This window comes from Ambystoma mexicanum, chromosome 4q (assembly GCF_040938575.1).
Source record: "Ambystoma mexicanum isolate Mex_15411 chromosome 4q, UKY_AmexF1_1, whole genome shotgun sequence".
Classification (NCBI taxonomy): Eukaryota; Metazoa; Chordata; class Amphibia; order Caudata; family Ambystomatidae; genus Ambystoma; species Ambystoma mexicanum.
The window spans coordinates 244,942,010-244,969,112 of NC_090928.1; the positions used below are offsets into that span (position 1 = coordinate 244,942,010).

The window sequence follows — 27,103 nt, forward strand, 5'->3', positions numbered from 1 at the left end:
TGGTACACCAGACCCTTAGGTGTCCATTATGCATGCTGCTAATTAAAATGTGGATTTATGTCTTGGGTGTAACCTGACCAATCACAATGGACCAAGTTATCTGGAGTCCTATAGATAGTAGAACCAATGAGACGTCGTACTTGTGATGACGTCAATCACGTGTGATGTAGTGGGATGGGCGTAGACGCCCACCAGATAAGAGTCATCCAATCCGCATGCCCTATTATCATATACAGATATAGCACCTATACTTAAGTTACCTTTCCTAACCAATTATATTGCATGTCGAGTTTTTGTAGAGTTAGACATCAATGATGATGAATATTGCCTATAAGAGTTGCTGTTCAACTGAAGTTCGAGGAAGTCGGAGTGAGACCGGTGATCGCACTACAGCTGATTCCCATTTGTTTCCCCGTTTGATGTACTTGTCATTAAACAGACTTTCCTTTGCCAATTTACTGAGTCTTCCTTATTGAGTCGTGCTGGAGTATGTGAGTCCTGCACCCCCTGTCCTCACATGGTGCAGCTATCTTGTCTTATAAGTTCTGGAGGGTGAGTGCTGACCAATGGGCCCGTCAGTTAATTCCTCTCCTCCGGAACACCATGCAGCCTCGTTGCCATCAGCTTTCTTTCAGGCTCCCCTTGGCTGCCTCTACTCCTTCTCTCATTCTTGACCGTCTGTCTGCACTTCAGGAATGGTGGGCCGCCAATGATCTCTGCCTCAATGCCAGCAAGACGGAGATCCTCCTCATCGAAACACCAGCTCCCACCTTTCCTCTCTCTCTCTCTCTGGCCACTCACTCTGGGTCCTCTTCCTTCTAACTGTGAGACTAAGAACCTCAGGGTCATCTTCGACTCCACCCTCTCCTTCTCTCCTCACATTTCTGATGTCTCTAAGAAGTCAAACTATCAGCTACACCTCCTCAGAGGCATTCTTCCCTACCTCACTTTCCCCCAGAAGCTCACCGTCTCCAGAGCTCTGGTCCCTTCAAGGACTATTGCAACAGCCTCTTTCTAAATCTTCCTGCCTCTACTCTCCGTTCTCTACAACTCATCCTGAACAGTAATGCGAGACTTGTACTTGGCCTCAAGCCCAGGGATCGTATCTCTCCAGCTCCGAAATCTCTTCATTGGCTCTCAGTGTGGGCAAGGACCAAGTTGAAGACCCTCTGCATTGTCCACAAGGCTTTCTGAGGCCTGGGTCTGCACTCCCCTAATTCTCTCTTTCTAAGTGTCTCCCTTCTCAAGCTCTCCGCTCATCCACCTCAAACTCTGAGAGTCATCTGGGTTTTTCAAGCAGAGTGTTGGGGGCATATCTCTTTCTTCGGCTGGGGCCTCCCTTTGGAACAGCCTCCCTGTCTCTATTTAGCTTGAGCAGAACCATCTTCGGTTCCAGAAACAACTCAAGAACTTCCTCTTCGCTTCCTCTTTCTCTCTTTTTCTCCCCTGCCGATGACCCATCTGTTCCACGTACCTGGTTTACCTGGCCATCCTCTGAACTTGGGATCAGATCCTTGCCTGCTCAGTTGCACCTCGCACTGCCTTCTGGCCCCCGAGCATTTGTGGTCTGTATCTGCAACCCTACATTTCACCCACTCTCTGCACTTATTAGCCACTCGTTGGCTGCACCCTCTGATTACAGGCACTTAGCCACCCATTGGCTGAACTTTGTTACCTGCACTCCCCCCTCTCGCCTCCCATTTACCATTCTCCACTCCCTCCACTCCAGCTTGCACTTCCCCCTCTCCGCCCCTCCCTGCACTTACGTGATCTGAAAGACACAAGGCCTAGTAAAATAGTGTTTTGTCCCCCCTTTGTTTTCCCCTCCTTGTCTTGTCGCACCTAGAAACACTTGTGTACAGGCGCGTTATAAATGCCATATCATATCATATATCTTATCATCATCAATTATCTACATGAAACCACCTCTCATTTTAACAGCTGGGATGTGCTCTGCCGCTTCCCCCATGAGTCTCCACAGCCTGTGAGCGTAGTTGGCGAATGTTCATGATGCATTGATTGCCTTCAGTGCGAAGATCTTAGCCAGGGCATCCGTCTCCTTAGATTCCCTTTCTGTAGGCAAGTTAGAGTTGGACATTGCTTACTGTCGTGGCTTGTACCACTAGGCCATCTGGGATGGGCTGGGAAGACATTAAAAGTTAAATCCCCCACAGCCAGCTTTTATTTCGTTGTAAACTCTGTATCCATGAGCTGGCATGGAGCAGGGCCTCAGCTGTAAGATTGTAAAGGGGTCTGAGATGGTCCCATTAAAAGACAATGTCCTTTCTGTTTCCGGTCCCTAAGCGAATATGTCTGTTAGATCATAGGCAAACAGGGGTTTTGCTGGTTGTGCCTAAACCCTTGGCTGCTAGCTCTGCTGCTGCTCCGATTGGCCTCTCCCACCAGGGCGTAGCCAATCAGGCCACTGGAAGGCATAAGCCGGCCTCCAACGAAGGCCCTGAATAAGGCACCCTGTCTGCCCAGTCAGGGCCTGGGAGGACAAGGAAGGCCCCCTGTACCTCTCGAACCACCTGGCAGCCCTCTGATGGCCATCAGCTGTGTGTCATATTCCAGTGAACTTCCATGCTCCCCTGTAAGCAACACGAGTGATGGCTGAAGCTTTCCACTGTCCCTTTTCTAATTGAATCTGAACCAGGAACAAACTATGCCTATTTCTTGCCTCCTTCCTAGATTCTCATTTCCTACCCCTTCTGCATTGCTTTCTGTGCCTTCATTTGATTTTTGAATTTGGGCTTGCGTGTTTTAACATCTTGCACCCCAGTGATGTACTTCTAGCTGTGCCCTCATTGCATTTGTTTTTTTTAATTTGGGCTTGCGTGCTTTAACACCTATAAATGCTAGACTGCCGTGTGGGCAGGGCCAGAATAAGCAGTGCAGCCTCTCCTCCCCCTCCCAACTATCCTCTTCCACCCTCATGACACTCACCATCTCTCCTATCTTCTCCAACTGCCACACTATTACCTACCCACTGTCCCTCACAAAGTCTGGAAGAAAAAAGTACAAAAAAGACATACTGAAAGGCAATCCTGGCCTACCCATCGCAGAAACCTATGTCAGTGCAACTTCCAGAGAGGTCTTCAATGACATCCTTTTTTCTGTCGCTTCTCCAGATCTATGGACTCCTCACCTCATCTCCACTCTCCTCCCCTTCATATCCTCTCCCATTAATGACGGCACCAAGTGGGAAGTCCTCTTGGCCAGCTTCTCATCATTACGCTGCATTATTAATGTCTACCACTGTGGCACTATCTTGGTTCATGGCCCTCAATCTAACCTCCTCCTCTTTGACCAGCGCCTGCTGTCCCTCATTAACTTCCTTCCTTCCTTCACCTAACTCTGCCCCTACCACTCTCTTTGTCCCTCCCCCTCTGACTGATGTACCATGTGCCCCTGTATCCCACCGCAGAAAACTGTCAAAGGCGGAGACCTCTTTCACCTGGCTACTCTTAACGCCCACTCTGCCAACACCTGCCTTCTTCTTGAAGACACTCACCTGAACATTCTCGCTCTTACCAAGACATGGTTCAATGCCAGCTCAGTCACTGCTTTCGACTCCCTGCTGCCTGATGGCTTCAAGATCATTTCCAAGTCACAACCTCACTATGCTGGCGGTGGGGTTGCCTTAATCTTCCCTGAGTGGGTTCCCTCCTCCATCATACCCACCCAGTTCTACTCTTCCTTTGAGTGCCTGGTCTGTAAATTGGTCATCTCTCCCTCCTCCGCTCTGACCATTGTTACCATCTACAGGCCTCCCAGCGCTACCACCCTGTTCTTCTCTGAATTAGCTGATTTATGCTCCTCCTTACTTTCAACCACCTCCAATCTCCTCCTTATGGGTGATTTCAACATCCAATTGGACCCCCCTGTCACAAAATCCACTGTCTTCCTTGACCTCTGCACTTCTCTATCCCCCTACATTCTCCTTTTTGGTCCAACCCACACAGCTGGACACACTTTTAACACCCACATCCATTCTGACCTCTTCCCCCCACCCCTCTCTGGTCACTCCACTCTCTTAGTCAGACCATTCTCTCCTCTCCTCTCACCTGGGTCCCCTAGGCACTCTGACCGGACCGCCAAAAGCCCTACCAACCTTGTTCATAAACATCCGTCTGATGAAACAAATGCCAGCTGCTGCCTTCACATCCACCTTCATCCCCCATCCCCCTGCCCCAGACTCTACCACTGACTCTGCTCTCAGCAATCTCCATTTGGCCATTACCAACACCCTTGACACTCTTGCCCGTCATGAGGATCTACTGAAACCCACCTCCAAATGTAACACCTGTTATGACTCTGAACTTGCAGCCCGAAACACAAGCGCAGAGCCGCACAATGAAAATGGCACACCTCAGGCTCACCCTCTGACAAAGTGGCCTGCAGCCTCCTCCAAACGCATTACAGGCTCACCATCCGTGCCAAGAAAAGGGCCCACATCCAGGCACGGGTATCTGGCGCATCCAACAACACGGCTGAACTCATTAAAATCTGCAGGGAACTAGCCAACCCTTCTGCAGCCCCCTCCTGCCCTCTTCTGTCCCAGGCCCTCTGCAATGCACTGGCCACACACTTCACCCCAAAAACTCTGGACATCCTGAACACCCTTGCTACCGTCCCTCCCAACCCATCCCACGCTCCAGCGCCTCCTAAAGCTTCTCACCCCCTTCTTCTCTCTCTCCCTTCTCCCGTCACACCTGAAGAAGTCACCAGAGTTGTCTGTTACATGAAGGTCTCTTCCAAAGCGGTTTCCCTTTGCTCCTCTAGAACCATCAAGGACAACATTAGCTCTCTTGCCCATGCACTCGCTGACCTTTGCAATCACTCTTTTGCCATTGGATCTTACCCCTCCTCCCTCAAGCACTCCCTTGTGCGTCCCCTCCTGAAAAAACCTTCAGCAGACCCGACCTGTCCAGCAAACTAGCACCCAATTTCTATCACCCCTTTCCTTGGGAAACTGGTGGAGAAGCTGGCCTTGCCACACTTACCTCAGACACTGAACTTGTGGGTGGTCTCCACGACCATCAATCTGGATTCCGAGCATCCAGAGGCACAGAAACTGCTCTTCTGAACATCTATGAAGTACTGCTTGCTTCACTGGACTCTAACTCTCCAGCTGTCCTCATCCTACTCCATCTCTCCTCTGCCTTCGACACGGTCAACCATTCTAGCCTCAGAAAACAGCTCCACAATACCCTAGGTATCTTGGAGCAGGCACTGGACTGGCTGACATCATTCCTAACTGACCGTTGGTCCCTTCCCTTCTTCACTTATCTGCTAATCTCAAAGTCGCTGTGATTGGTGACCAGGGCCCTTATGTATCCTCGGGGTCCTAGCCTCTCACACCCAGTCACACCATCCTCTGCCAACCTCGCAGCACTTGCCTCTGCACACTCTGGCCTTCATCCTGTAGGCTTGCACTATCTACCGGATGCGGCTCCATGCCGCATAGCACTTACCATACTACGCACTTCATCTGCTGCCCACCCACAAGCACGGACACTATAGCACCTACCCCCAGTCCCCTCCTCCCTGTGCACTTGCACATTCTGAATACTCACAAGGCATAGTAGGTTTGTCTTTATCTTCTACAGTATCGATTGTTTTTAACTCCCATGTTCCCTCCCTGTTGCCCCGTGGGTGCTTTGAAACAGAATTGAGTTACTATATAAGCGCCTAACAAATGCACAACAAACATAATAAACATGAACACCCTCTCCACAGTCGTCCTGTACTGTGCATTAGAATGACAATAAGAGGTGGCCTGTTGCAGATTCAATATCAGGAGGTGTTTCCAACCCACTTGTGCATAGGCACGATACAAATAAAATATCATATCATAATATCTTATCACTTGTGTCATGCAGCCCTTCTGCCAGATCAAGCAAATCCACTTGGTCAGCAAAATAAATTTTCTCCTCCAGTCATCCCGACCATATGCTAAAAGCCAAAAGGCACTTGGTGCCCTTCATCATCATAATTCGACTGCATCAAGTCAAAAAACGTCAATCGAGATTCCGGGTTAAAGGAACTTTCAACTGTCAGCAGCGATGTCGATGGTAAAGTTCCCACTAGGCCTATCAGCATCAGTATCTCGTGGCCCTTTAATGCTAGGGCCAGTTTTCCAGTCATTGTGGTCGAGCACGAGGGCATAGAATCAGACATGGCCACCTTGGCGCCAGAACCTCCATGTGCAACTGGTACCATATTGGCCTGCAGTGTTGTGACCGGAGTCGTACCTGCTGCAGCAGTTTCAAATACCTAGAGCATTTTCTCCTTGAATGCCTCGCACTCTTCCTGCGATGCACCCAAGCAGACCTTATGGTGATCCTCTGACAAATTGAGTCGTGCCTGCATCGATTGCGTCTTTTTTCCTAATGGGAGGATTAAGCACTTTCGGAGTCCGAACATTTCTTTGCTTTCTTATGTCACATGTCCTCCTACTCTTACGTCCCGTCCCCTTTCCTCCATACTGCATGGGCATCCTTCCAAGGGACAGGAGACAGAACCTTTTTCACCAGAAAAAAACATCTTCCCCATTAAATTTAGAGGCACGCAGGGGTGGAGCCCAGGGAGCATGCGCTGCCCTGACTCTGCCTTCCGGCGCCACACCTCAGTCCCCTTTTCCACATCGACAGGAATGGGCAGAATTCACCAGCGCGCTTAGGTTTGGCTTCGGGCATGTAATTCACGCGCAGATATTTCTTCTCTGTCTTTTTATCATTCAGGTACTTGGTCCTCAGGCATCACGCTCCTCCCCGGCGCATGTCGACTTCTACAGGGTTCAGCAGGTGTCCATCGTGCGATGGGCTCTTCCAGATTAAAGACCCCCACGCCCTCTGCCTACGGTGCCTTGGCCCTGACCACGGCTGGCAAGTTTGTACTGCGTGCAACGCGCTTTCCTCAAGGTCTGAAGAACAAACTGGTCAGGTGGAGGGAGCTCTTCCACAGATCACCTCCAGAGGACCTAAAGGACTTCGTCTTTCATTGATCCAAGCCCAAGGTAGGGCCGGGCTTTTCAAGTGCACCCCGCAAGGGAGACTCCTTCCCAAGGACTTGCCCGTGCGGGAGGGACCGCCTTGGTCCTGATACAAGTACCGAGGCTTTTTCAGCTACCGGCCGACAGGCAGAGGGATCAGTAGATCCTCCCGGTGACGGTTCTGAGGGACCGGAAGGTTCTTTTACCGGAGCTACGCCCTAGCACCGGCATCATATCCGAGTGGACGCCTTTACGCAGTCCTACCGGCAGATCCGCTGAGGGCGAAATGCCTACCGGGCCTTGGCCCGAGGAACAGCGTAGGCCCCATGATCCACACTCAAGAGTCCTGGATGGGGTGGGGCCCAGCGAGCCGAGCAACACGATGCAGGCACGTGGGAGGCAGCTCGACAAAATGGCACCGCGCCAAAAAAACCAGACATCTGGCCGATGCCCCGACAAGGAATTCAGGTGGAGGACCGTGTGTCGAGGTGGGACTGGTGTCAACCAGGTATGAGGCTTACAGCTTACCCTTCCTTTGCACAAGGCAGGTTTCCACTGCGTCCATACGGGCAGGGCACGCAACGACTCCAGCAGCTGCCCGCTACCCCGTCAGTACTCCCTACCATAAAATCCAGCCTGCTAGGACAGGTTCTTTGAGAAGTTCCTCGGGCTCATGAAGTCTCCAGTCACCCGCCGCCTCAGCAGACTCAGAGGTAACGACAGCATGACATGCTTCGGGTTCACGTGTCTACAGTGGGGGGCAGGGCTGCTCTTCATGCACATTTCTGGCGCATGAATTTCGCAGACTCCTGGATCCTCTCTGTAGTCTCCACGGGGTACCGCCTCCCTATCCCAGCCTCACCTCCTCCCTCCCCTCCACTCCCACAGGTTGGGACAGCAACTCTTTTGGCAGAGATCCGGTTGCTCGTCGAGAGCCAGGCAGTGGAGGAAGTCCCAGCCTCCCAACAAGGCTTGGGCTTTTACTCCAGGATGTTTCGCCATTCAGAAAAAGAACCAGGCGGGCCTGAGAGTTGTGCTGGACCTTTCCACTCTCAACCTCTCCCTATCTCTATCTCTATCAAAATTGAAGATGGTTACGCCAGCTTTGATGATAGAAACATTGTGCAAGGGAGACTGGTTGTGCACCCTGGATCTGAAGTACGCATACCTATACATCCCGTTCCGGAGGCCGCATCGTTCCTTTCTACGATTCAGGATCATGGCCTGACATTTCCAATACAAGGTGTTTCCTTTCGGCCTCAACTTGGCCCCCAGGGTCTTAACCAGGCTGATGAACTCTGTGGCGGCCCTCCTCAGGTCGCTGGGCCACCACATCTACCCGTACCTCGACGATTGGCTCATCAGTGCTACATCTCCGGAAGCAGTGCACTATACTTCCCACGCTTTTATGAACACACTGCACGAGCTGGGTTTTTCACTCAACCTCAAGAAGTCACAGCTGCAGCCCACGCAGAGTCTGACCTTCTTGGGCCTCATTTGGGACATGTGCTCCGAGAAAGTTTTTCCCTCGGAGGACAAGATCCCAGCCATCAAGAGGGCCACGGCGCACTTCCTCAGCAGAGAAGTGACCTCGGCTTGGTGTTAGCAACACCTTCTGGGTCTCATGGCAGCAGACCACTTGGCCATCCCCAATACCAGACTCAGGATAAGGAGGATACAGTTGCACTTTGCAGCATCCTGGAGCCAGGAACAAGGCCATCAGTCAGAGATGATCAACATTCCTCCGTCGCTTCACCCGGACCTCACATGGTGGTCCAGGGACTGCAACCTGCGGAAGGGCAAGCCTTTACGGCAACCTAAACCACAGGTCACCATCACCACAGACTCCTCTCTCAAGGGTTGGGGGCCACCCTGGACAACCACTGCATCCATGGCACCTGGACCCGGCAGGAGCAGGAGTACCACATCATTTGGCTGGAATTGAGGGCCATCTGGCTGGCGCTCAGGGCCTTCCTTCCTGTTATTGAGGGCAAGGTTGTCCTCATTCAGACGGACAACTCGACCAGCATGTTCTACGTAAACAAGCAGGGAGGTACCAGATCCCCCCCCCCCACTGTGCAGGCTGGCAGGCAGCATGTGGGAGTGGGCCCTGGAGAGCAACATCTACCTCAGGGCGGTCCACCTGCCGGGGGAATCCAACCTGGAGGGAGACAGGTTCAGCAGACTGGGAGCGGACAACTATGAGTGGCAGTTGAACGACCTAGTGCAGGAGATCTTTCGTGAATGGGGTCACCCTCAGGTGGACCTCTTTGCCTCCTGGGGCAACAAGAAGTGCTAACTATTCGCCTCCTGGCAGGGTCAGGGCCTGGGCTCCCTGGGCAATGCCTTTCAGATCAGATGGGACGGAATGACAGCATACGCCTTTCCGCCCCCACCCCTTATTCACAGGGTGATATGCAAGATCAAGGAGTCTCACCTCCCCAGCATCATCCTAATAACTCCATGGTGGCCAGCCAGGCCATGGTTTTCGGAGCAGCTAAGCCTCTCGGAGAAGCCTCCCATTCGCCTGCCAACAGGCCCAGCACATCTTCTGGCGCAGTAGGGGGGCAGGGTCATCCATCCCGCACCAGAGAAATTAGCCCTCACAGCGTGGTTCCTGAACAGGTCACGCTAGGACATCTCAGCCTCTCTCAAATCTAGAGATCATAAAGGGCGCCAGGAGCAAAGCTACCAGGGCCCAGTATAAAAGCAAGTGAACCAGGTTCTGTCACTGGGCAGACTCTAAGGGCTTAGACCCTCTGACATGTTCCCTGGATGACGTGCTCTCCTTTTCAGCTCACCTCGCCCATTCAGGCGTGCAGGTGGACACTTGCTGCACCTACCTGGCAGCCACTGGGGTATACAGAAACTCGGAGAAGGAAAGTTGTTCCTCTTCCAACTCAATCGTCAAGAGACATTTGACAGGTCTCGCAAGGCTCTACTGGCCCATCAAGAGGCCGCACCCCGTGTGGGACCTCAACATAGTCAACACGCACAAACTATTCGAACCAATGGCGTCCGCGGACATCAGGCTGGTCACCCTTAAAACGGCCTTCTTAGTCGGCCTCGGCTTGCAGAATCAGCGATATCCAGGCACTGGTCGCCTCGAAGCCATACACTACGTTTCACAAGGACAAGGTAGTCCTACGGACGCAACGAGCATTCCTACCTAAGGTGCCGTCCACATTCCATCTGAACGAAGAAATTGTGTTGCCCACATTTTTTGCTGAGCCCAAAGACGAGGCACAGAGATTTCTGCACTGCCTGGATGTCTGGCGTGCCCTGAAATTCTACCTGGACAGGACCAAGGGCTTCCGCAAGTCGGATGCTCTTTTAGTCACCTTCGGAGGATCAAGACCGGGGTATCAGGCCTCCAAGGCCAGCAAAGACAGTTGGAGGTCTCAGCCATCAAAGAAGCCTACGAAGGACAGCACAAGCCACTGTCAGCCAACATGCACGCCCACACGGTCAGGGCCAAGGCAACGGCCATCGCTTTCCAGCGGCATGTCCCCAGGCAAGTCATAAGCAGGGCGGCCACATGGGCCACTCTTTCGGCTTTCTGCAAGCACTACTGTTTGGATGCCGGCTCTAGATCAGACACGGCTTTCGGACAGGTGGTTCTTAGAAACCTGTTTGCTTAAGGAGGGTCTCCTCTCCACCCTGGGGCTACACTCCGTTGTAATCGCCCATGCATTATGGAAGAAAGGGGATGGGATGTAAGAGTAATTCTAAGTGAGTCACTACGGTGAGTAACGTACTCCTAGCACTTAGTCCCCCTTCCTCCATACGTCCCACCATCCTCCCCACTAATAAAACTGGTGTCGTTAGGCAATGTTAATCTATTGTCAACGTGTCTATGGGGACTGAGGGGTGGCGGCGGAGAGCGGAGTCAGGGCAGCGCATGCTCCCAGGGCTGCACCCCCGCGCGCCTCTACATTTAAAGGGGAAGAAGGTTTTTTCAGGTGAAAAAGGTTCCGTCTCCCGTCCCTTGGAAGAGACTCCCATGCAGTATGGAGGAAAGGGGACTAACAGTACGTTAGTCACTACGGTGAGTAACTTATAATTTTTCGGGCATGGGGCCTTCAGTCTCTTGTCCAGAAGACCTAACAGTCAAACGAGCCGGGGACTACGGCAGAGGACGCCTGAGCGCCAGTTTTGCTAATTGTTCCCCAATATAGATTTTGGATTCATTTGTTGGCAAGAGCCGCACTCTACGACATCTTGATCTTTACGGAGACCCAATACGCCGATGCCATGTGGGTCGGTGATCGACAACTTAGAGTTGCAGTCCTGGCAACGCTTGAATCCTGAAGCCTTAGGGGCCGATAGATCGACTAAAGTTGATCGAATGTTAGATGAATTGTCGAATTGAAATGTTCCGTCACGAGAAACGTTCCGAATAGCACCATGCAGGAAAAGGAACTGGGATACAGGGGTGTAGTGACATATTTTTATTTTATTTGCATTTATTTTATTGTTCATTTATAACGCGCTTAATACCAGCGAGTGGTTTCTAAGTGTGGGATCAGGGTTCTAACCTGTGTTGTACTGAGTTGTCTTGCTTCCAAGTCCAACGCGTTGCCCCTGATCTATTCTGCCTCCATAGTATATATGCGGCCAGCGTCGCATCCGGAGCAGATAAGTGGCACGATTGAGTAAAGAGGAGTCAACGGTGGATGTCAAGTCATACTACGCCCACTGTCGATATTTTGCTTAGCTTAGACCAAATAGTCATGGATCCTCTTATTCTGGTCCATCCGCCATCTGTGACATTGCTAAACTGGAATCCAGCTACAGTGCCTAGTCGGGCACCTAAAGTGAAGCCTTCCCTGGGTCCTCTTGCTAACTTCTTGTTGCTGGCTCTTCTCTTCTGGAGCTCTGAGTTCTTCAGGGCACTATGGCTGCAACCATTTTCTCCAATGAGCTGTTGGTCTTTTCTGTTGACATGTGTTCCTGGGCCTGTGTTCATAGAACCAGAGTCTGGATCCCTAAGACAACTCATGTCCTGGGACCTGCATTAATACCTACTTGCATTGTCACCAGAAACACAAGCTAACTATTGACTTTGCCTCATTGGTTCCTATGGACAAGCCTTTCTAAACTTCTAAAACTCCCAAAAAGGTACTAAAGAGACTTGCTGTAACGCTCACCTGATTCCCTCAGAGGCGCGGGTCTTGACTGGGCGGTGAAACCGTCTTCAGCGTTAGGCGTAGGATTCGTTTGGCTCCCGGATTAGGCCCCTTCTTCACTGAAAATTTGACCTGAAGGGTGAGGTGTCTGCAAGTAGAAAATCAAGGTATTAGTGGCTGGAAGGTTGGGAGAAGTTCCAAGCCCCTCTCTCCCTCTCTCCCTGTGGTACTGGGTTGTAGTTGCGCTCACCCTTAATAGGTGAATGCCGGGCTCTCCATCCTGCGTCTTGTGCAGGGGCGCTGGGTCCAGTTACTTCACTGGATTTGAGTTCAGCCTCTTGATTGCAGAGGGTGATTTGAGAGCGATGCCGCCGTTTGCTGCACGAGCGTGACTTGTAAGTATTAAAGTTCTTTATAGATTGCTCTCTTTTAATGTCTATGTCTTTTTCCTTTTCAGTTGCTGCCGCTGCCAAAGAAGATGCCCTCCCGGTTCGTGGCAATGAACGAAGCAAGAAGATGGAGAATAGGATGGCACGTAAGAAGAAAGGCTGCTCTAGGGCTGTAGAATGCACCTTAATGTCTCTTTTTGTCTTTACAGGTGATGGAATGCGGCGCGAGCAGAGTTGGGGCGAGCGTAACGCAGGTAAGCCGTTTTGCAACTAAGCGTTACTAACCAATGTTCTTTATCTTTGCAGGCCCGACGCCGGACGAGAAATGCAGAAAAAACGCCTTGGATGCTGCCGATGGATCGGGTAAGTTGAAGCGCCAACCTTGCTTTTGCCTAACCTGTGCCTTTTGTTTTTGCAGGAGTTGCTGAAGACTGCAGATTGGTTCCAGCAGGTAATTTTCTTATTCACAGGATCCGGAGCTGAAGATTCCCTGGAGCTGACACGGTGAGCGTCCTGCTGCAGATGCAGAATAACGCGAAGCACGTTGCACCAATCGGGTGTGGTTTAAATAGTCCCCCGAGTGCTTAGGTGTCTCCTTCCACAGCCTCGCCCAGGTAAAAAGAGTTCCTGCTTCCAGAAGGGTTCCAGCATCAATGATCCAGGGAGTGGTGCCTGCCCCACCCAGAAGAAAAAGTAGTCCCTGCCAGAAGAGAATGAAACATCATTCTGCTGGTAAGTAAGCAGCATCGTCTGCTGCAGGTAGGTCCACCCAAGCACTTTCACACTTGTTATGAGCCCGGCGCTTCCTGTGCCGGGACTGGTCTATTTTATGAGCCTGGCACCACCGGTGCCAGGAGAGGGTCCAAAAGGTCCCCATTGGGACTTTCTGGCGCCGATGGTATATGTTATGAGCCTGCTTCCAAGGGTGTTGGGTTGGTCCTGACTCCTTGGAAGCAGTGGTCATGACAGCACCCCCCTCAAGGCCCCTCCCAAATTAGTCTTCCCCGGGGGTTTCGGATTATCAGGAAAAGTTCGATGAAACTTCTTAACCAGACGGGGTGCATGAACATGTTCCGACGGTTCCCAAGATCTTTCCTGAGGGCCATAACCTTTCCAGTCAATCAGATAGTATAGTTTTGATTTGGAAATCTTGGAGTCTAGGATGTCTTGCATTTCGAATTCCAGTTCTCCGTCCACAAGAATAGGGTCTGGAGATTTCTTCAAACGGGTTCCAGGTTGCATGGGCTTCAGTAGAGAAACGTGGAAAACTGGATGTATTTTCATATGGGCAGGTAGACCCAATTTAACTGCCACTGGATTTATTATGGCAGTGATTGGGTAAGGTCCCAGGTATCGTCGATTGAAAGTACGCGGTCCTTTGAGAGGTAAATGTTTGGTTGATAGCCAGACTTGATCTCCCACAAGATATTGAGGGGCCTCCTTTCGACGTAGGTCTGCACACTTCTTGTATTGTTCCTTGGCTCGCTTAAGGTGAGACGTGGCCTCTTTAAAGGCTTGAGTGATTGTAGAATGCAGATGATCTACAGCTGGGGTCCCAAGAGTCTGAGGTGGATCAAGATTTGAGGTGCGGGGGTGGATTCCATATAAAAGAAAAAAAGGAGTCTTTCCGGTTCCAGCATGGACTGAATTATTATAAGCGTACTCCGCAATCCAGAGAATGTCTTTCCAAGTACTCTCCGATTGTTGTAACATGCAGCGCAAATATTGTTCCAGGGTTTGGTTGGTCCTCTCGGTCTGCCCGTCGGTCTGGGGATGATGGCTGGTTGAAAGCCTTACATCAATTTGGGCTGGGCGACAACAACTCCGCCAGAAGTGGGAAATAAATTGACTTCCTCTGTCTGAGATTAAAACTGAAGGAAAGCCGTGCAACCGAACGATGTTTTCGAGGAACTCTCGGGCCAGAATTGAAGCTGTGGGTAACCCTTTCAATGGGATAAAATGAGCCATTTTCGAGAATAGGTCCACAATTACTAAAATTGTATTAAATCCGGAGCATGGTGGTAAATCCGTGATGAAGTCCATGGAGAGAGTATGCCACGGGTGTGGAGGAATGTCTATGGGTTGTAAGAGGCCTGCTGGTTTCTCCTTCTGGCTTTTGCTTTGGGCGCACACACCACAGGAATTTATGAAATCCTTAATGTCCTTTCTCCAAGACGGCCACCAAAAATGCCTTTTTATCTTTTCTGACGTTTTGGCAATACCTGGATGTCCTTCCATTAAGGAGTCATGGTAACATGAGATCACCTGTTTTTGTAAATCGGTACAAGGTAGATATAACCTTCCTCGAAAGTATAGTAAGTTCTTATCCATAGTGAAGTCTTTTCCCTTGAGTTGCCAGTCTTGCACCTCTGCTGGAGTCAGAAGTTTTTTAACTGTAACTTCAATGTCTTCAATGGATTGTGCATTAACCAAACCCAAGATTCTCTGTTCCGGAATTATGGGCACGGGTTCAGGATTGGTCGTGAGTTCATCTACTCCAATTCGGGAGAGGGCATCATCTTTACCATTCTTGTTGCCAGGTCGGTAAGTTATCACAAAGTCGAATTCGGTGAAAAATAGTGCCCAGCGAAGTTGTCTAGAGGACTGAGCTTTGGCTGATTTAAGGTACTGTAAATGATGATGATCCGTAATGACGGTGACTGTGTGTCGGGCTCCCAGGAGATAATGCCGCCAGGCTTTAAAGGCGGACTTAATAGCCAAAAGTTCCTTATCTGTAATGGTATAGTTGATTTCGGGAGCCGGAAATTTGCGGGACCAAAATGCCACTGGGTGTAACTGGTTTGTCTCTGGGTCTCTTTGCGAAAGCACTGCTCCCATTGCGAGACTGGAAGCATCGGTCTCAATGATATAGGGGAGTTCCGGACGAGGATGTTTTAAAACCGGAGCCGAGTTGAATTTTGTTTTTAGTTCTTGAAAAGCTTGTTCAGCCTCTGTCGACCACTCGAAACGTTTATTTTTTCTAAGGAGGGCTGTAATGGGTTGGACTACTCGAGAGAAATCTGGAATGAACCTACGATAAAAGCTGGCGAAGCCCAACATGCTTTGAACACCTTTCACAGACGTTGGTGAGGGCCACTTAATGATAGCGTCCACTTTCCTTGAGTCCATGTGGACTCCATTAGGTGACAAAATAAATCCCAAAAATTCGACCTCAGTGACATGAAAAACGCATTTCTCCAGCTTTGCAAAAAGTCTGTGTTTACGGAGCCTCTCCAGTACTGCTGTGACATGTTTTCGATGTTCTGCCTCAGAGGACGACTAGACCAGAATGTCATCTATATAGACAACTACACACACGTCAATGAGCTCTCTGAGGACGTCATTCATAAAATACTGAAAGGCAGCCGGTGCGTTGCATAATCCAAAGGGCATTACTTGACACTCGAACAGTCCATATTTAGTACGAAAGGCCGTCTTCCATTCATCGCCCTCTTTTATTCGCACCAAATGGTAAGCTCCTCTGAGGTCCAGCTTTGTGTAGATACAGGCACTTTTAACTTGGTCAAGAAGTTCAGGGATCAATGGTAACGGATACCTGTTCTTAATCGTAATCTGGTTTAGGGCACGATAATCTATACATGTTCTTAGGTCTCCCTCTTTTTTTGGAACGAAGAACAGAGCTGAGGAGGCTGGGGACTTCGAAGGACGGATAAATCCATTAGCCAGGTACTGGTCCAAATACTGCCTCAGGTGAAGATTTTCAGGTTCTGTGAGGGCATAAATTCGACTGCACGGAGGTGTGGATCCCGGAATCAAGTCTATCTGGCAGTCGTATGATCTGTGAGGAGGCAGAGAATTAGCTTGATCTTTCCGAAAGACATCTTGAAATTCCCGGTATTCTGGAGGCAGTTGAGGATTCTCAAAAGTAGTTGCTGCCAGCTTAGTAAGGGGCTGAGGATAACAGGTAGGAGCGCATTCTGGAAACCGGATTGTCTTTGCTCGCCAATTAATTTGAGGATTGTGCTTCTCCAACCAAGGGATTCCCAGGATAACTTGAAACTGCGGAGCCTTGATCACGTCAAACACGATCTTCTCTTGATGTCCATCTTGGCTTATCAATGTCACTTCCATAGTGGTGTGAGTTACTGGTCCGGAAGCTATTTCCGTACCATCCATGGTGGTGATGACGTCTTTCACCGTCTTAGGACAAAGAGATAGATTCATCCTGGCGGCCAATTCACAGTCCACGTAATTGCTGATTGCGCCACTATCAATGTATGCTTTAAGGGCATGCATACGATTAGGTTGTTCTGGACTCACAAGGACCATGGGCATGATGAAATGCAAGGTCAAAGAACTGGTTTTAACGCTCGGCAAGCGGACCTCTACACTTGTCGGGCGAGGTCGTTTTCCGACTCAGAACCTTCGGCACCTTTATCAGAAGCTCCTACTATCTTCTTCCTTGGTTTCACTGGGCAATCTCGAAGGAAGTGTCCCGAGTTTCCGCAATAGAGGCACAATTGCAATTGTCTTCTTCTTTCCCTTTCCTTTTGGGTTAGAGGTCCTTTCACAACCCCAATCTGCATGGGTTCCACGGTATCATTTCCTTTAGCTGAACTCTGTGGTCTAGAAAAAACTCGAGTTTCAAATCTGGAACGATCGGCCTTCCGATTCTGTATTCTATGATCCAATTGAACCACCAGGTCGATGTATTCGGAACAGTCTTGTGGAGGATTCACCACCTGAGCCAGAACGTCTTTAAGTTCTCCACGCAGGCCTCTGTAGAAAAGGGTGATTCTCTTGTCCTCAGGCCATCCGGTTTCAACCACTAATCTGTTGAACGATGCAATGTAGGCCAGAAGATCTTGATTGCCCTGTCGTAGTGAAAGAAGTTCATTGTCCAGGGCCTGTCCCTGCGAGTGTCTTGCAAACAATTTTTCCATACTAGCTTGGAAATCCCGGAAGTTATGAAGAATAGGGTCATCTCGAGTCACTAAAGGAATAGACCAAACTGCGGCACTGCCACTAAGATATGAGAGCACGAAGGCCACCTTAGCCTGGTCCGTTGGGAAAGCGGCGGGTCTGCATAAAAAATGCAAGCGACACTGATTGATGAACACAGCAAATCTTTTCGGATCACCTGAAAAGCGCTCGGGCGGAGCCAAAGGTACATTTCCTGGTAGGTTAATGTGCACCGGATTGGTAGAAGTCGTTGGAGCATGACTCCCACTAGGAGTAGGCAGAGGGGTTTGTCCCGCTTGGGCTTGCAGCAATTGTCTAGCCAAGTCGTCTGTTTGTTCCTTAGAGACCACTAACTCCCTCCTTAAGGCATTCGTTTCCTGGCGTGCTGCGTGTACTTCTGCCCTCAACTCCCCAAGTAACTGGGCCAATTGGTCTGTGTCTGAAGTTTCCATTGCGCCTGGGCGGGAAATATGTGGTAAGGCTTCGCGTTCTGTAACGCTCACCTGATTCCCTCGGAGGCGCGGGTCTTGACTGGGCGGTGAAACCGTCTTCAGCGTTAGGCGTAGGATTCGTTTGGCTCCCGGATTAGGCTCCTTCTTCAATGAAAATTTAACCTGAATGGTGAGATGTCTGCAAGTAGAAAATCAAGGTATTAGTGGCTGGAAGGTTGGGAGAAGTTCCAAGCCCCTCTCTCCCCGTGGTACGGGGTTGTAGTTGCGCTCACCCTTAATAGGTGAATGCCGGGCTCTCCATCCTGCGTCTTGTGCAGGGGCGCTGGGTCCAGTTACTTCACTGGATTTGAGTTCAGCCTCTTGATTGCAGAGGGTGATTTGAGAGCGATGCCGCCGTTTGCTGCACGAGCGTGACTTGTAAGTATTAAAGTTCTCTTTAGATTGCTCTCTTTTAATGTCTATGTCTTTTTCCTTTTCAGTTGCTGCCGGTGCCAAAGAAGATGCCCTCCCGGTTCGTGGCAATGAACGAAGCAAGAAGATGGAGAATAGGATGGCACGTAAGAAGAAAGGCTGCTCTAGGGCTGTAGAATGCACCTTAATGTCTCTTTTTGTCTTTACAGGTGATGGAATGCGGCGCGAGCAGAGTTGGGTCGAGCGTAACGCAGGTAAGCCGTTTTGCAACTAAGCGTTAGTAACCAATGTTCTTTGTCTTTGCAGGCCCGACGCCGGACGAGAAATGCAGAAAAAACGCCTTGGATGCTGCCGATGGATCGGGTAAGTTGAAGCGCCAACCTTGCTTTTGCCTAACCTGTGCCTTTTGTTTTTGCAGGAGTTGCTGAAGACTGCAGATTGGTTCCAGCAGGTAATTTTCTTATTCACAGGATCCGGAGCTGAAGATTCCCTGGAGCTGACACGGTGAGCGTCCTGCTGCAGATGCAGAATAACGCGAAGCACGTTGCACCAATCGGGTGTGGTTTAAATAGCCCACAGGAGTGCTTAGGTGTCTCCTTCCACAGCCTCGCCCAGGTAAAAAGAGTTCCTGCTTCCAGAAGGGTTCCAGCATCAATGATCCAGGGAGTGGTGCCTGCCCCACCCAGAAGAAAAGGTAGTCCCTGCCAGAAGAGAATGAAACATCATTCTGCTGGTAAGTAAGCAGCGTGGTCTGCTGCAGGTAGGTCCACCCAAGCACTTTCACACTTGTTATGAGCCCGGCGCTTCCTGTGCCGGGACTGGTCCATTTTATGAGCCTGGCACCACCGGTGCCAGGACAGGGTCCAAAAGGTCCCCATTGGGACTTGCTGGCGCCGATGGTATATGTTATGAGCCTGCTTCCAAGGGTGTTGGGTTGGTCCTGACTCCTTGGAAGCAGTGGTCATGACACTTGCTTGCCTGTAAACATTAGATGAATCTTTGTCCCCATTGTGGCAGCAGAGTTTTTAAAGCTCTCAGTGTATTTTTAATAATTGCCTGCTACTTTCCATGCATTCCTCTATGATAACTCCCTGCAGTTCTATCTTGAAATCCCTGTAAAGATGCTTAAACTGTACTAACTTATAATTTCCTTTTCCTACTGCTTTTAAATCAGGTTGTGTATTTCCAGACCCTTTACTGGTGTTTAATTTAAATGTTATAGGTATTCACCTGGTTGTAGACAGTTCTTAATACATGATTATTATAAAAATATATTTCTCACTAAATGCACCATACGGCTTACCTTTATTGTGCATTTTATGCGATTACCTACATCTTATACAATTTCTCTCCCCTCCTAAGAGTGAAGCCAGACTGCTCAGTCACACTACCATTGGTCTTACTTGGTGTAAAGCCCTGCTTAATGCGTCTCCATCATATGGAAATCCAACACCCTCTTCCCTTCGTCCCCAAAGTAGTGTTCCACATGGGTAAATCTTAGTCTCCCTCCTCTACACCTTTTACACCTTCCCAATGAGTGAACCAAAGTATTTCATTGGCTTTAACTATCGCCCCTTTGCTGCTGATACCTAGATCATATTCTCTTTTCCTTTCCTCACCACTGCAATCTCTGAATATGTAACTGTCTAAATGCTAACTGCCATTCAATGACTCTACACTGCCTCATTCCTGTAAAATGGAAACCATCTCTCTCTCCCTGCTGCCAAATCCAACCCTACACTCCCTTTTCCAATCCCAGACTTCCAGCGCCCCACACCCTGCAGTTGGCAACCATGTGGTTCTCTTTGATAGCAAACTCAAACGTTTCATCACAGCTAATGCCACGTAGCCAGACTCAACCACATACACATCAGAAAAATATGCCATTGCCTCACCCACAACCAGTCCCATCTCTAGTGCTCCGCTAATTTGACTACTGCATGAAAGGCTCTCCATGCAAAATCTCTTTACATTTCTGCTCCTCGCCCTTTAAATTCATCCATGGTCTGGCCTCCTCACTACCTTGCTGATGGAATATTTCTATTCAGACCTCCTCATCCTTCTGCGTCCTAACTGTTTCGCAAACCCCCCTGCATCTCTTTTGTTTTTGTACCATTTCTTTACAGGCTTCACTTCATTGGGATGTTCTCTCCCTGACAATAAAACTTTTTCATCAGTTAAACTCTTCAAAACAAGACTCAAACTCTGTCTGTTAACATCCTATGGAGTAGCTGATACCAAACCAACTTCACATTCCAATGGACCACATAGACCACTGACACAAAGCCAAAGGGGATTAACACAACATAGATACAAACTGGGGAATTTTTAAACAAAGCTGGATAAACAAGATAATCATAGTCATATGAAAATCTATGAACATTATCACCAGCCGCATTTCCCAATAACTAGAGCCCCACTGCCCGTATGGGCGGGTTCATGATGGGGTTGCATTATCATGACACTGCTTCCCATTGGGGGTTCTCGAGATGGGATGGGTACAAGACTTGGATTAAATAAAGACAAATTAATGTAAATAAATGGTCGCTCCATAGTTCCCAGTAAGGCAAACAGTGTCTAGATGCAAACGAAAGACCTCTTGATGTGAAAAACGTCTCTCAGGCACAGATCACTTCAAAGAGGAGTTTTATCAAATCTCAGTCACTAGTCAAATCAAAGTCGCTTTGTGGGGACTTAAGTGACCCTGCCCTTCTTTAGGGATTCTGACCATTTACAGTGGATGTCTTCTTGCCCTGTCTTCTTCCCTGGTTCCTCTGGTTCACAGTAGGATGCTCTGCACAAGGTCCTGGGCCTGGTTACTCTTACACTTTAGCCCTAGACAGCCACGAGAGGGCATGTGGAGTGTTTCCAGGCCAGGAACCAGAGATTCCCCCAAAGCCTGGGCAATGTAAGCTGGTTTAAGGCCTGGGTTCCATACTGCACACCTTCTCCCTGCTTAGGGGATCTGGCTAGGTTCTACCCCTACCCCATTATCTCTGCCTCCTTGGTGACCTGGGACAGTTTTCTTAAGGGGGTTCCGGTTTCCTCTGTCTGTCTTCTGACCTATCCTAGATTGCTCTCTTCTCCTCTCGCAGGCTTGTAGCAGGCTTGTTTCTACTCTCCTTCTATTCCAGTGCATTCTGGCCAGTGTTGGTCCATCCCTCCTCTGCAATGCCCATCTCAATCTCATTTCACTCCTCTCAATCCCCTTCACCTCCTAACATTCCTCCTCCTCCCCATCTTTAGGTGTTGCCGCCTATATGAGCTCCTGCTCCTCTTCCTCCTCTCCTCCTTCCCACATATGTTCCTTAACCTCCTACTCTTAGATGTTGTCTCCCTTCTTCTCTTCTTCTCCACCCTACTCTCCTCCAGCTTTATTCTCCCTAGGCTGGCTCCTCCTGCTTTTCTCTGGCCCATTCCCTGGAGTTCTCGTTCCAGCATCACTCTCTTCTCTACAGCTCCTGTTATTTTACTGGCCCTTCCTCTGGCTTTCTCTCTCACCTCCCCCACTAATCTCTAGCTCGTCCTCCTCCTTCAAAGATGGTCTTGTACTGCACCTCAGCTGTCGCCAACCACTCACCACCTTCTGACAACTTTTGGCCTTTATGTAGTGGCTTTGGCCCACATCTGGGTACCTCCTTTAGTTAACTATGTTCAGGTACTTGAGGATTTACATGTTGGAACATGACTGGCTAGTCTTAGTGGGACAGTGTCTTCTATGCTGCTTTAATGGCTATGCCTTTACCTACTGCAAGACTGGGGACAAAGCATTTACATTGACCCGGCACCATCTTACATTCGGTGTGCGCATGCATGATAGAGAACGGGTGGAACTACGTTCCCCTGTGAGTTTTATTAGCTCATGAATTGAATTTGGAAAATTGAAATATTTCTGCACAGGGATTTGTGCACAGCAGATGGAACCTTGCACTGCCTGCACCCATACAGCAGTCAATCCCACTGCAATATGCACGGCTTAGGGACAGAATACTGCCTTGGGGTGTGGGGGAAAGGACCGAAGCTGTTCCTTCTCCAGCATGGGGTCTGGCATGGATTCACATGCTCATGAATACGATTATACAGCAGGAGGTAGCAAAGCTCAATAGAAGCCCAACCACTTACCCCTGGAACAGACTCACCTCAAACCAACAATTTGTCTAGCACCGCCTAGCCGACTCTGGACTCCTCACTCGAATCTCTGTTGACGCAGTAGAACTTTGTGAAGGTGTGCATAGACCGCCAGGTAGCAGCCCTGCCAATGTCCAGCAGGGGAACCCCACAGAGAAACACTGTCATCGCAGCAATGGCTCTGGTGGAATGCGCTCTCGGCCAGCCTGGAAGTGGTCTGCTGGCCAGACGATGATTGTGCATGATGCAGCTGGAGATCCACCTGGATATGGAAGCCTTCAAGACAGGTACAAAGTTCACAAAGAGTTGGGATGTCTTCCGAAAATCCCTTGTGTGGGCCACATAGAACTTCAAGGCACGAGCAACGTCCAGCATATGCAGTGAACTTTCAGCAGCTGAAGAAGGATTCGGGAAGAAGACTGGAAGCACCAAGGGTTCGTTGAGGTGGAATTCAGACAGAACTTTCAGCAAAAAGGTGGGGTTGGTCCGAAGCACCACCCTTGCAGCATGAAAAGTCAGGTACAGGTGTTTGCAGGAGAGCACCTGAATCTCCCCGACCCGCCTGGCCGAGAAGATGGCCAATAGGAACACTGTCTTCCACGAAAGAAATGCCAGTGGTGCCTGATGCAATGGTTCGAACAGAGGCCCCATGAGTTTGGTAAAAACAACATTGAGGTCCCACAACGGGGCAAGAGCCTTCACTGGCGGAAAGGTCCTGAAGAGGCCTTTCAGAAATTTGACAAGCCTCTGGAACCACAGCAAGGGCCTGCCTGGTGATCGCATGTTCCGGGAAATGGCCGGTGGAGGCGTGGGCCAAACCGGCCTTGGCTAAAAACAGCACGACGGGCAGTAGCTGAGGAGCCGTGGAGCGGAGAGGAGCAATCCTCTGCGCTCTGCACCACACAGTGAAATGTTTCCATTTGTGGCCGTAACACAAAAGTGTAGAGGACGATCTAGCCTTAGCCAGGACCTTCCTGCATTCCAGAGGAATGTCATAGTGCCCGAACTCTAGGGCTGCAGGAGCCTAGCCGTGAGGTTCAGTGACACTGGGTCGTGGTCTAGTATCCTTCCTTCTTCTCTGTAAAGGAGGTCGGGAAGAGGAGGTAGCCGGATGGCCGGCACCACCGCCATGCACAGCAGTTCTGGGTACCCGATCTGACACGGCCAATGTGTGGCGATCAGAATCATCTTGCTGCAGCAGCATTTGAGAGCATGGATCACACAACGCAATAGAGGTATTGGAGGGAATGCATTCAGGAACACGCCCTTCCATGGAAACGAAAATACATCTCCCGGGCTCCCTGGTTGGGGAAACCTGCTGGCGAATGCCGAGGTCGATCCTGGGTCGGCCCCACATGTGGAATAGGCGGGACGGGATGTCTGTGCTTGCTTGAGTTCGCACTCCGCGATCCTCGATGGTGTTCTTGATGTCCGCAGCCAGATGTAATGGGACTAGAAACATGACCTGAAGAATGGCCCAGTGGCATGGCCCGGTGCCACAAGGACATCGCCTCCAGGGAGAGAGCGGGTCCCGCCCTGTTTCTGAATGTAGAACATGGTGGTGGTGTTGGCCATGAAGATCCCCACCACCTGTCCCGCAGAAGAGGTAGGAAAGATTTGAGGGCCCAAAACTCGGCCCGCATCTCCTGAACATTGATGTGCCGATCCTTCTCCTCTGGGGTGGGACTGCCCAAAGTGTGCCCCCATCTGTCTAGAGAGGTGTCCGTGGTGACTGTAGCGTGGAATGGTGGTTCCTGAGACGGGGCACCTTTTGCGAGATGCTGTTGCACCCGCCACCACTGAACAGCCTGCCTAAAGTCCTGGTTGAGGGCAATCCACGTGGCATCCAGAAATACCTGTAGAGGTCCCATCTGTAGCTTGCATAACAGAATCAGGTGAATGCAGGATGACATCATACCTAGCAGCGACTTGATGGCACGCACCATCGCTGACTGGGTTGAAGCTAGGCTATGCACCTTCCCCAACATAGCTGCCACCCTCTCCTCAGAGGAACGCCAGAGATGCCACTCTGTTGAGGCGGACGCCAAGGAACAGAGCGTTCTCCGATGGCATTACGTAGGACTTCAGAAAGTTGATGGAGAATCCGAGATCCGCCAGAAGGTGTACAGTCTCCCTGGTGTGCTACACGGCCAGGGCCTGAGAGGGGGACCGGATGAGCCAGTCGTCTAGGTATAGATAGACGTGTATGCCCTTGAGATACAGGTGCGCTGCCACCAAGGCCAGGCACTTTGTGAATACCCTTGGTCCCAATTTGAGGCCAAAGGGCAGAGCCTTGAACTGATAATGAGGTCCCAGAACTACAAAACGCAAGAACTTCAGATGCTTTGGATGTATGAGGATGTGGTAGTAGGCGTCCTGTAGGTCCAACGTCGCCAAGAAATCCACTTCCTCCAGCTGGCCGAGCACTTGCTGCAACGTGACCATCCAGAATTTTTGGGACTTCAGGTATTTGTTGGGGCGGGGCAAGTCCAGGATCAGACGTCACCCCCTGCCTTCTTGCGGACCAGAAAAGAGGGATGGGTTCTATTGCCCCTTTTGTCAACATGGCCTGTACTTCTCGTAGCAACTGGGCCATATGCAGCTCCCTCCTTGCTACAGGGGGAATGTTAGCGCATCTGTGTTCGAATTCCAGGGTGTGCCCCAGACGAAGTATGTCCAGCACCCTGATGAAGTGCGTCAAACGACCCCCCACAGGGGTGCGAAAGTGGAGGTTTGGGCCCTGGGTCGGGTCAGGCTTGCTTGGGAGTTTGCTTCCTGCTTTGCGGACGTCGACGTTGTGCCCCTCTGCCGAAAGCCTGCGACCAGCCTCTGTATGACCCCTGAGACGTGGAGTGGGAGGGTTGACGGTACAAGGTGGATGCGTAGCCCGTAGAGGATCTGTTGAACTTCCCTCTTGAGGATCGAAAGGACAAAGACAGTCGCTGCTCAAGGTCCCCAGCGATATTGTTGTCTCAGTGTCCATCTTTATCGCCTGCAGTGTTTCGTCCACCACCTTGCCGAAGAGATTATCCCCATCGAAGGGCATATCGACCACCTTGGCATGGACATCAGGTCTAAAGTTAGTGACCTTCAGCCAGCCCTGGCACCCGAGTGCCACTCTGTTCCCCATTTGACGACAAAAACCTGAGTCAGCGACATCCATAGCCACCGTGATGGTTCCTGAAATACGGCTAAAGTCTCAGTCTTCTTGTCACCAGGCAAGAAATCCAGGAGTGGGCCCAGCTTGAACCACAACTCCCTATCATAACGGGACAGGATGGCCAGGGTATTGGTGGCCTTCACAGTCGAAGCAGCGGTATAGACAACACGCTGTGCATTGCATCCAGCTTTTTCCCTTCCTGGTCAGAGGGAACCATGGATTTGGAGAACAGGTTTCCAGAACGCTTACTGGTTGCGGTCAGAAATACAGATTCCGGGGACAGCTGCGATCCAAGGCATTTAGGGGCTGAGTCATGCACCCTGTATTGCTTCTCAAGCATGTACTGTTTTGCTGGTGTGGAGCTTGGGATCGTCAGCATCGCCAGGCCTTCATGCCAAACCTTGTTCAGTAGAAGAACTGACATCACTGTCTTCCTGGCCGATGTGCACCTCTGGTAAAGAGATCCCCCTGTTGAGGGACCACTGAGGCAGGCACGGATGGAGGGCTAGAGCACCTCACTGGAATTGAAGGAGGGCTAGTGCGCCTTGAATGGATTGATGGCCGGTCCTGTCCTACAGGGGGAGTTTCCACAACCTCCGCACTGGTCTGAGCAGCAGCCTTCCTGCAAGGACTCATCCTCTGAGCTTGTGTAGATCGCTATGACAAGATCCCTTGCGACCTCCCTTGTCGGTGGCAACAGCTACCTTGTTCTTTCTGCATCCTTTGGGAAAGAGGAAACGACTGGGATCTTTACAGACTCAGTAGTTGTGGTCGAGGTAGTCACAGTCATGGCCGGAGCAGTCGTAGTCGTGGGATGAGGAGGCAGCGTCACCGTTGTTGATTTTACTGTTGATTTTGCCATGGTCATCGAAGGGGTCGTCGATGGGGAAACATTTGTCAACGGGCAAACGTCGACGGGGTCCTGGTCATTGCAGCCATGGTCGACAGCAGTCTTGCAGACGGCGGCCTCTGCTTGTGAGGTGCTGTGTCGCCGCTGACAAAGCCGTGGACGTAGGCATCAATGAGGACCTCCAAGTGCCTTTCTTATGGGAATGTTTCTTTGCTCTATCCTTCGATGAAGGGCCATGCTTGGAGGAGAGGGAAGTTGTCTCTGAAGATACACCACCCACTGGCAAGCTTACCGGGGAAGGCGAAGGAGAGCTTGTGTGCTCTGAAATGGGACCACGGCAGCGGCGACCCCCGTTGGATCTGCAGCGTGGCGCTTGGCCTTTTAATGGTCATCCTGTGGAGGAACATCCTTGGCGAATCTCAACCTCTTCAAAGGTTGCCTGGACCCGGAGGGGCCCATGCGTGCCCAGAGCCACGCCTGCAGCCCTTTCTTCCTTCAGCCACGCCACCAACCTCCGGTAACGGTCCCGATTCGTCATGCCAGACAAACCTCAGCATACATTGGATCGGTCCTCGTCATGATCAGGATGCAGACAATAGAGGCACTTTGTGTACCCGTCTTCCACGTAGATGTTCCTCAAGCCACACCGGGAGCAGAGCCTGAA

At 50.5% G+C, this 27,103-nt stretch overlaps 1 protein-coding gene across 2 annotated transcripts in view; it reads right to left on the minus strand.

Annotated features, from left to right (window-relative positions):
- The window catches only part of DHX57 (DExH-box helicase 57), a 1,970,484-nt gene that overhangs the window by 116,521 nt on the left and 1,826,860 nt on the right, over positions 1-27,103 (minus strand). The window lies entirely within an intron of this gene.